This window comes from Suncus etruscus, chromosome 7 (assembly GCF_024139225.1).
Source record: "Suncus etruscus isolate mSunEtr1 chromosome 7, mSunEtr1.pri.cur, whole genome shotgun sequence".
NCBI lineage: Eukaryota > Metazoa > Chordata > Mammalia > Eulipotyphla > Soricidae > Suncus > Suncus etruscus.
The window spans coordinates 64,775,895-64,786,888 of record NC_064854.1 but is presented as its reverse complement, the minus strand read 5'-3'; the positions used below and the strand labels follow the sequence as shown (position 1 = coordinate 64,786,888).

General features: G+C 38.3%; 1 pseudogene; it reads right to left on the bottom strand.

Annotated features, from left to right (window-relative positions):
* Nucleotides 1-831: 831 nt before the first annotated feature.
* Nucleotides 832-2,054, bottom strand: LOC126013726 (RNA-binding motif protein, X chromosome-like; annotated as a pseudogene).
* Nucleotides 2,055-10,994: the final 8,940 nt, after the last annotated feature.

The following is a 10,994-nucleotide window of genomic DNA, read 5'->3' as shown; positions in this document are numbered from 1 at the left end:
TGGAAGATATAAAGAAGATAGGAATATAATGAAGAGTTTAAACGACATATCAAGGAATAGGATAATATTATGATTGTTAAAAAAAATGATAAAATGTTAGGAATGAATCCAGGGACAAGAAGGAATGCTGAGGACAGCGAACAATGTAATGGCTGGAGAACAAGAAAATACTGAAAATACTGAACTGTGTATGTGCATTTTTCCTGCACCAACATGGGCTATATTTTGAGAAAAAATTAGCACCATCAGTTTTGTCTCCAACTAGAAGTAATAGGTCTGGATTCTAGGGTCAAATAAAGCAATGAGGCCAGAGAGATTATAGATTGGTTTAAATACTTGCCTTTAAAGAAGGTGACCCAAGTTCAATCCTCAAGTGATCTAATCTATGAATATAGAACCAAAAGTAATCCCTGAGTGCTACTGGATTTGGCCCAACATTCAAAGCAAAGAAAAAATATAAAACAGCATTCTAGATGACTTGATAGTTGGAGCTAGACAAAGTAATGTCACATTTCCTGAATATGAAGATAAGCTCTGAAGTGCCTTGCCCAGCAGCAGCCGATATTTGACAATAATCTAGAAAGTCTGATGGAAAGGGAACTTAACAGGAAATATTTTTCTAAAAAAAAAAGGTCACACAACTTTTCTTTTTGAGTAAGTAGTCCTTGGAATAGTTATAGTAGATTCCACTTTCGTGTGTGTGTGTGTGTGTGTGTGTGTGTGTGTGTGTGTGTGTGTGTGTGTGTGTGGTGTTTGTTTTGTTTCTCTGAAAGGGATTTTGGTCCAAAGTTTTGTGTGTTTGGTTTGGGTTGGTTGGTTGCCTTTCTTTTTTTAATATCTGGTTCTGCCACCCCCTCTATCAGATCGGCTTCCTCCACGGCCACCACTTCTTGAGGCTCCACGGCTTAAACTGCCGTAGGAATCGTGGCAGAGGGTACCCCCTTTCCATGGAAGGGGGCCGCCCTCGGTCTTGTCTGCCAACCCGATTGCGCCCACTTGAGTAGAGATCGCTTCGGCTGCTTGAGTAACTGTCTCGGCTTCCACCATATCCATCCTGTGAGCTGCTGTAATCATCATAGCGACTGCTTCCACCATATGATGGCGGGGCCCTCCTGTGGGTGGAGCACTACGAGAGTTGCCATAACTCTCATAGGAATCTCTCCATCGCTATAGCCTCTGGATGGATAGTCGTCACGGATACTTGAGTGCCCATAGTCCCAGTAGGTGTAGTCCCGAGGTTGTGGCGCTAGTCCCTGGTATACCTGGAGCTCGGGTAATCTCCGCTGGGGTAGCTGTCTTTCACCGAGTAGCCATCATCCCTTGGGGACAGATACACGTCTCTGCGGGAATGGAGGGGTTCTCTCCGAGGGGAACCCCCATAGCTGTCTCTTCCTCAGGACACGGGAGCTCTTCCTCCCATTCCACTGCTGCTGTGAACTGGTCCTGAGGGAGCAGACCTTTTGGGAGGTGGACCATCACGCTTCACTGGAAGTGGCCCTCTGGAAGAGCTCATATTAAAATTCATCATCCATGTGCCCTCCACGTGAGGGTGGCCCCCTAGTTCCTCCACTGCCGCCTCTTCCTCCTCAAAGGCCTCTGGGGGAGCCTCTGCTTCTTGGTGGGGGAGGTGGACCACGTTTTCTACTTTCAAGAGATGGCTTGGTTGCTTGTTCTACCTTGATGGCTTTCCCATCTAAGGACTTCCCTTTCATGGCTCTGGCTGCATCCTTGGCATCTGCGGGGCTTTCAAAGGTGACAAAAGCAAATCCTCTGGACTTGTTTGTTTCACGATCTTTCATCAACAGAGCTTCCACTATCCGTCCATATTTGCCAAACACAGCTTCAAGGGCTTTCTCATTGGTTTCTTTATTCAGCCCACCGATAAAAAGTTTTCCCGGGCTATCGGCTTCAACCATTTTGCCCCTTGGACAAAGAAATCGAGAGGGAGTGGTGCTGGCTTCGCGTTGGTCCCAAGGAGCAGCTGGGTGCTTGCGAGCCACCTAGGCACGAGGGCGCACTGGCAGCTCCAAGACCCGGGAAAAGGAATCCGCAGCCAGCACTACTGGGCAACCTCAAACCACATTTTTTAATTGGAAAATGCCATTAGTTTTATTGGAGAAATGCATTTAACATGAATTTTGTCTTTATTTTTTATTATCTTATTTAATTTCCTACTGTAAGCCTACACTTTCAGTTTTATATCTGGTGCCTCAAGTAAGTATTTTGGTAAAAAAAAAAAAAGGCATGACACAAAGATTTAGCTCTTTTTCTTTCTCTTTCTTCTTTCTTTCTTTCTTTTTTCTTTTTCTTCCTTCCTTCCTTTCTTCTTTCTTTCTTCTTTCTTTCTTTTCTTTTTGGTGGGGAGCAGGCTAACATTGAATCTTGAGTCTCAAATATTCAAATCTAGTGCTCTACTATTAACTCATTTGTCCACCTCAAATCTATTTTTTAACTCGTTAATAGAAAAAATCTATATTTAGATTTTTTTATTCAAAATATCTCTTCTCTGCACCAAAATTGTATAAATCAACATTTATTTTTCTGAACTATGTTTTCTTTATTATCTTGGTCTTTTCTCTGTTTTCTCTATTTTTTTAATTTATTTTTCTCTAGTTTACCTTGGTCTAATATAAACTGATTTTGACACCACTACCAAATGTTTTAATGTGTGTACCTTCAAAATTCATCTAACTTTGTAACTGGGATATAGGACTGCAGGTAGGGTATTTGTCTTGCATGCAGCATACTTGGTTTCAATAACTGGGCTAACGTGAGGCCATATGGATACCAAAAATCAAACCTAGTTTGACCGCATGCAAGAAAAGCAAGCTACCTGCTGTAATATTTCTCTGACCTCCCTGCACATTTTTGAAAACAAGATAGGTCCCTGAGCCTTACGAAAAGTGATCCCTAAGTGTAGAGACAGAAGCAAGCCTGGAGCACCATTGCTGTGCCCCAACCTCCAAAAACTAAACAAATTCACTGCTATTCATTCAGGATACTTCTTCAGTTATTAAGTGCCTAATATATATGCATACATGAGTGTATAGTTATTTTTAAAGCATACAAACTTATAAAAATATTAAAGCAAATAATTTTATGATGCATTTATCAGTCCATTTTAGGCATATCCAGAGAAATAATACTCAAAATGAGCTACCATTGAGCTGGAGCGATAGCAGGTGCATAGGGTATTTATTTACCTTGCATGCAGCTGACCTGGGTTCAATCCCCAGCATTCCATATTGTCCCCAAATCTGCCAGGAGTAATTTCTGAGCATAAAATCAGGAGTAACCTCTGAGTACTGCTGGATGTGGCCCAAATAACAAACCAAAAAAAAGTGAGTTACCATTGCTAGTAAAAATGTTTAATCCACAGTACACATATTTAGCTTTTTTTAAGACCACCCATGTTTAAATATTGTAGAAATAAATGCATATATTGATTCTACTCATTACGTTATTCTATTTGTTATTATTTTTTGGAGGCCATACCTAGAGGTTACTCCTGGCTCTGTGCTCAGAAGTTACTCCTAGCAGGCTCAGAGGGCCATATGGATGCCAGGGATCAAACTCCAGTTTATCCTAGGTCTACCATGTGCAACGCAAATGCCCGATCTATTGTGCTATAGCTCTGGCCCTATCATTACATTATTCTTATAAGCATTAAGTTTATTATTTATGTTAAAAGAGTGTGAAAGCAATATGGACATTTCTCCAAAATCTGGAAATTGAGCTCCCATTCGACTCAGCTATTCCACTCCTAGGGATATACCCTAAGAACACAAGAATACAATACAAAAACCCCTTCCTCACACCTATATTTATTGCAGCAGTATTTATAATAGCCAGGCTCTGGAAACAACCAAGATGCCCTTCAACAGACGAATTGCTAAAGAAACTGTGGTACATATACACAATGGAATATTATGCAGCCATCAGGAGAGATGAAGTCATGAAATTTTCCTGTACGTGGATGTACATGGAATCTATCATACTGAGTGAAATAAGTCAGAGGGGGAGGGAGAGACACAGAATAGTCTCATTCAACTATGGGTTTTAAGAAAAATAAAAGTCATTTTTGCAACAATCTTCAGAGACAATGAGAGGAGGGCTGGAACTTCCAGCTCACTTCATGAAGCTCACCACAAAGAGTGGTGAGTGCAGTTATAGAAATAACTACACAGAGAACCACCATAATCATATGAATGAATGAGGGAACTGGAAAGCCTGTCTGGAGTACAGGTGGGGGTGGGTGGGATGGAGGGAGATTTGGGACATTGGTGGTGGGAATGTTGCACTGGTGAAGGGGGTGTTCTTTACATGACTGAAACCTAATCACAATTATATATGTAATCAAGATATTTAAATAAAGAAAAAATTTAAAAAAGAGTGTAACTCTCAACACCATTTAAAACAATGTATTTCGTGAACAAATCAGATATTCAAATCTTTTAATCACATTTATTTTTTTTTTGCATGTCATAGATCTTGTTTATCAAGTCCTATTTTATTTTGAGTCCCACTTAACTACAGCAGGAATAATTTCAACAAATATATTATCTCTGGCTAACAGTAACCACACAAAATCAGATGTATTTATATTATTTGCCCACTACTCACATGGCATTATTGTGCTAGGAAAATAGCTAGAGTGGTAGAGTCTAGACCAGGGGTCTCAAACTCGCAGCCTGTGGGCCATTTGCGGCCCTCCGTACAACATTTTGTGGCCCTGCCCTAGAGGAATCTTTTTTTGTTTTGTTTTGTTTTAGTTATTTGGGTCACACCCCCCAATGTTCAAGGCTTACTACTGACTTTGCACTCAAGGATCACCCCGACTTTGCCTCCTGTGGCCCCCAGGTAAATTGAGTTTGAGACCCCTAGTCTAGACCTAAAATTAATCCCCAGTAGAAAGTGAACTTGGAAGTGTTCAAGTACTCCCAGTGTAGCCTATATATTTTTTTTAAAAAATATATGGTTGTTGCCTTAGCCCCCATTATAGAGCAACTAATATATTCATTTCCACTCTAGATCACTGACTGACACACGAATCTGAATAAATAGTAGATAAACAAACACTGCATACTGAAAGCAAGTGAATGGAGAGAAATACTTTATTACTCTGGAATTTAGCATCATTTTAACTGTTCATTACTTTGGAATTTGACATCATCTTAGATGTTTTCAAGTTTCCATACATTCTTGGCACTTCATTTATAGTATCTGCACCTTCTTTAGAACCATCCTGTCCCTGAACTTCACCTCCCTGCTCTTCTCCCTGCTCTTACAGCTAGGCTTACCCAAAGGCCTCAAGCCTGTGTTGGAATCTCATAGCCTCATATTATACCATCACTTGCCAGTTGCTAATAGGGACAGATAGTCATCATAGATTAATTTTTGTACTTAATACTCTACCATCTGTAGCCTGAGTTCTTTCTGCTCAATGTTCATGACTAGTCTAATCACATTCATAGGACTTTCTTGACTGAACTCTGCATATGTCCCAGAAAATGAGCCCTCTCTGCTCAATTGTTCAAGATAAGCAGACTAAGTGAATCACATACTATACCTAGTTGTTTTCACACACCCAAATCCACACAAAGCTTTTATAATGACTCTAAAAGTATGTCAGAGCTTAATCTGAAATTTATATTATTCATATGTATAATCTATATATAAGTAAATTTTTGTGATCAAAACTAAATGCTAAGTACTATGTATTAGTGGGAAACAAGAGTTTTGTTTTTTTCTCTAACCTCTAAAAAGGAAAAAATTCCTCACTTTCTGAGAAAACATGTTATATTCATCTGGTTTTCACCCTTGTTCTTTCTCTGAGCTTAATGTTTCACATGTTCATTTTGGTACAATTCCATCTCAATACATCACCAGGAACACATGTGTTCCACTGGGACTTTATTCCCTGGAAGATGTGAATGGTGATGTAGATAACAGCATCACTGGAATTTAGAGGAAGTGATGCAAGAAAGAAAACTGTGGTGAAATAAGCAACTTAAAGCAACTACAATCAATCTTTTTGGAGTAATGTGAATGTGCTGATTCTCACTTCAATGGTAGTCATCAGCTGAAGCTGTCAGCAGAAACATTAATTAAATGGCAGCTGTTCTTTTACCATTTGTAGAGGAGTGGAGCAATGCTAGTTTCAAAATAGACTTCGAAGGATGAGAGCATTTTCAGTTCATAAATGACAAGAAGATCCTGATTGTACTGGGTTTTAAAAATTTATATTTGTAGTGAGAATAAGATGAGAGATGAATAATTGTGTCAAAGGTATGTGTTATACCACTTCATTTAAATAATTTTAATCTTTAAAGATGCACTATGTAAATTGAAACTATTGAGTGCAGCTTCATCTCAATTACATCGTTTAGTCTTAGTACTCTAAAGAAATATATTTTTATTTACACTATTATAAAAACAACATATGGCTATTAAATATGCAAGGAAGAGAAAAGATATAGCATGATTATTATTTTCATCTCCATGTTTTAAAAATTCAAGTCACTAGATTATAGAAATGAGGAAAGGGAAGGAGAGCTATGAAAGAGAGAAAGATCAAACAGGAAGTAACAGGGCCAAGGAGCAGGGGCCTTAGGCACATTGGCAATATATAGGTGTGATATATGAATAAATCACTACAACAGAGCCAATATTGTAACCAGGAGACTCAAAGTAGAACAACTAAACTTATAGATGTACCCATAAAGAAAGCATATGGGGTCTTGGTAGAAAGTTGATATTGGTGGTGAGACTGGTGTTGAAACTTTGAATGCCTGGAATCTATTGAAATAATTTTGTGAATCATCATGCTTAATACAATTTAATTTAAAAAATTTAGGTCAGGAACGGAGCGATAGTACAGCAGGTAAGGTATTTGCTTTGCACACGTCTGACCTGGGTTCAACCCTAGGCATCTCATATAGTCCCCTGAGCTTAACTAGGAGAAATTTGAACACAAAGCCAGGAGTAATTCTTGAGTGTTGATGAGTATTTCCTCAAAACATAAACAAACAAACCTTTGTTTGGGGCCTGAGCGATAGCACAAGGGGAAGGGCATTTATGTACTTTGTACACAGTAACCTAGGTTCAATTCCTAACATTCTAGAAGCTAGAAAGGAGTATAGCACTTATTTTCAATTAAACCAACCCTGCCTCAATCCCCAGCACTGTATATGATTTCCCAGACACCACCTGCAGTTACTACTGAGCACTTCAGGATTTGAACCAACCTTCTCTTTCTCCACTAAAAAATTAAAATCAAGGAAAATCAGGGATCTTTCAACATTCTCTAAGAGCATGAATTGCCACTAATTGGCCCATAATGAGTAACAGTGAAAGCAGCAAGGACCCAGCTCCAGTTTAATTGCTCAGAGAGCACCAAGTCCAGTTGCCTCAAGACCTTTGATACTGAGGGAGGGTGAGTTCTGCTGTATCTCTGCAGCACAGCAGACATATTTGGACTTTTTTCTGCTTGCTTCAGCCTAAGAACTGATTCTGTGTGGCATTCTTTCCTGAGGGCTTCTCTTCCTTGGAGGTGAGTCCATCTGACCACAAAGGGTGGATCCAGAGGAGTGAGGCTGCTCCACTTTGCTTCGCAGTTCACACATCAATCTAGCCAATAAATACCACTACAACACATAGAAAAACCCACAATACAAGCGTGACAATGGGGAAACAATGCAGACCAACACCAGGCATAGAGAATGAAGATGACAACTCTGATGACAGGCAACCACCTAGCTAGTCTCTCAGATATGGAGTTTAAAGAAGAAATATAGAGGATGTTCACAGAACTCAAATAAAGCATAGATTGACTTGAACAGAATACTTATAAGAATCAAGAGAATATGAAGATAGAAATCAGAAAACTCCAAACTAAAATAACAGGTCAAATAACAAGTCTAAAAAAACTCAGTAGACAAATTGAAAAACTCAATGGAAAGCCTCTCCAACAGGATAACAGCAGCTGAGGATAGAATTAGTGAGCTTGAAGATGAGATGCCATAACAACTTCATACAGTAGAAGAGACTGGATACTTAGAGAGAGAAGGACTGCTCATTCACTATCATGATTTCAGAAGAAAATGGTTAAGAGATTAAGAGTACAGGTGAGATATTCAATTTACCTGAACTCAAACCCAAGACCTGTCACTTGCTTTTTGGGATGTCTTGGACAACTCCCTCAGTCTCCTAATCTGTAAAATGTAGTATGTGTAAATGAATGCTTGTGGTACTGATAATACTGAACAATAAAAATATTTCTTAAATATAAGTTATTTTTCTGTTCATTATAATCATAATATAATCTGAGGCTTAAGAGGGTTTTGTAATTTCTAAGTGACATCTCTTTTCTCATACTAGCACTGGCTTGTACATTATGAAGCTGTAGAGTTCCTTAACATACATTAAAATCTTATATAGAACTTTATAAAATAACAAATACTTAGGCACACACCCAGGCAAACTTGAATCAGTACATTAGTACAGGCATCTAATATTTGTTTGCTTGAGGGCCAGACCCAGTAATACTCAGAGGTTACTACTGGCTCTGGACTCAGGAATTACTCTAGAAGTACTCAGGAAATCATATGGGATGGAAAAATTGAACCTGCATCAGCTACATGCAAGGCTAGTGCCCTATCTACTGTAGTATTTTGATAGCCCCCTGAATTTTTGTTGAAGTATACCAGGTGACTCTATCTATAAGGAGTATTAAAAATGACAAGATTTGATGATCTCATACTTTGAAGCTGAGTTTAGAATATAATGGATTCAGACCTCTTCCATTTTCTTCTGGATGCAATAATTTGAGACTCAGAACCTAAGTTCCTCCTTGAGTCAGACCAGACATAAAAGTATCAAGAGTAAGGGCCAGTGGTAGCGCATTTGCCTTGCCAGCAACTAAGCCAAAATGGACAATGGTTTGCATCTTGTCATCCCATATGGCCCCTGTGCCTACCAGGAGCAGTTTCTGAGCACAGAGCCAGGAGTAATCTATGAGTGCCACAGGGTTTGACCCCAAAACAAACAAACAAAAAAGTATCAAGAGAGAAGCCCTTACAGAATGTCTTATATAAGATTTGAATGAATGTGATAAATTATTTATGAATCCCATTTAAAAGGTACTAGTTTCAGAGTACTGTGGAAGTTGTATTGCCAAGAAAACTTAGAATAATTGAATAAGAAAAAATTAAAACTCTTTCAGAAATCAACCATTCAAACCTTTTGTCTCCAAAGAATACATTAACTCCTACTGTTCTTTGACACTACACCTTTTTTATACATAGAGAAAATATGAAAAGGGGGAAATTCTGAGTTTATCATAAGGAAGTTAAAAAAAAGTCATTTCAATAAGACAAAGGCCTTGATAAAAAATAGTACATCTTTATTTTTTATTTGTATTTTATTTTATTTTGGTCTTGGGGTCATATCCAAAAGCGCTCAGTGATCACTTCTGACTTTGCACTTAGAAATTACTATTGACAGGTTAAGAGGATCATAAGGGATGTTGGGGATCAAACCCAGGGCAGCCATGTGCAAGGCAACACCCTTGCCTCTTGTGCTATCACTTTGACCAAAAACAGTTGTACATCTTTGCCTTAATTCCATGCCACAGAACAAAGAGTTCATAGCAGGGATATTGTAGGCCATACACTAAGAAGTATTCTTATGTTTTTCACCATTAATTGGGTGTATATATGCTGGATATGAGCTAAAATGTGTTAGTAAAGTCATGGTTAAACAACTGTTCAAATCTCGGAACAAAATTTCCCAGAAAGTTCAAAACCACATACAATTTATTGTATATTTACTTCACTTAAAATATTTATCTTCCTGAGATATTCAATTCCATCACCACACACATGCCTGGAAAGAGGAATAATTCTGGCCATTGGCAGAATAAAAAGCAAAAGCATTATTTGTTCCATCAAAATTTTACCCTTACTTTTCATATTTTAATTTGGATTATCCCAGAGTTAAATATGATACAAATAAACAGAAACTTAAAGTGTCTGATAATCCAAATAGATAATTATCATAATTAAATAATTCTTTCGGGGAAAGGGATTTAGATCAGAAGTTATTCCTGGCTCTGTACTTATTACTGGCAGTGCTCATTGAACCATATATGGCAAATTAGGGTTGTACCCATAGAAAGCAAGTTCTTTTGTTCCTGTGTTATCTCTCTGGCCCTAATCATAACTCCTGATTAGTAAAGATAAACAAGTTAAACAAAACTTCTCATAGCATTGCTTCATAAAAGCAAACCACTGATGGAAAAGTGTCAATTTTTTAACTGTAAAAATTTCTCTGAGTTTGAGGTTTTGTGAAAGAACACTACTCACTCTCAAATAGACAACTGGTTAACTGAAAAAAATCATTGGGAGTCAATACGGTGCTTCTATAAAATGAGAAATCCAAGAACCTTTGAGAGATGAGAATTCTCCCTTACTCACTCCTCTCACCACTCCCTACCAAAGACATTTTTGAAAAGTGTTGCTACCAATTGCTGTGAAAGTATTTTTTAGGATTCCTTGAATACATTTAATGAACAATGCATTTTATATGTTACAATACAAGAATAAAGCTCTACACTATCAATAGATATAATAGATAAAATCCCCAATGGCACCAAAGGGGCTGACTACCTACAATAATAGTTTTTTTTGTGTGTATGGTTTTTGGGTCACACCCGGCAGTGCTCAGGGATAATTCCTGGCTCCAGGCTCAGAAATTGCTCCTGGCAGGCACGGGGGACCATATGGGGCACCGGGATTTGAACCTATGACCTCCTGCATGAAAGGCAAACGCCTTTCTATCTCTCCGGCTATCTCTCCGGCTCCACAATAATAGTCTTAATAGTTCATAAGAGTAAATGCTCCATGGTTTCCTTCATGTGTAGAATCAACTCAATGATATAGAAATTAATAACCACAGTTTCCCATCAATAATTGTGAAGAATAGCAAATATGATT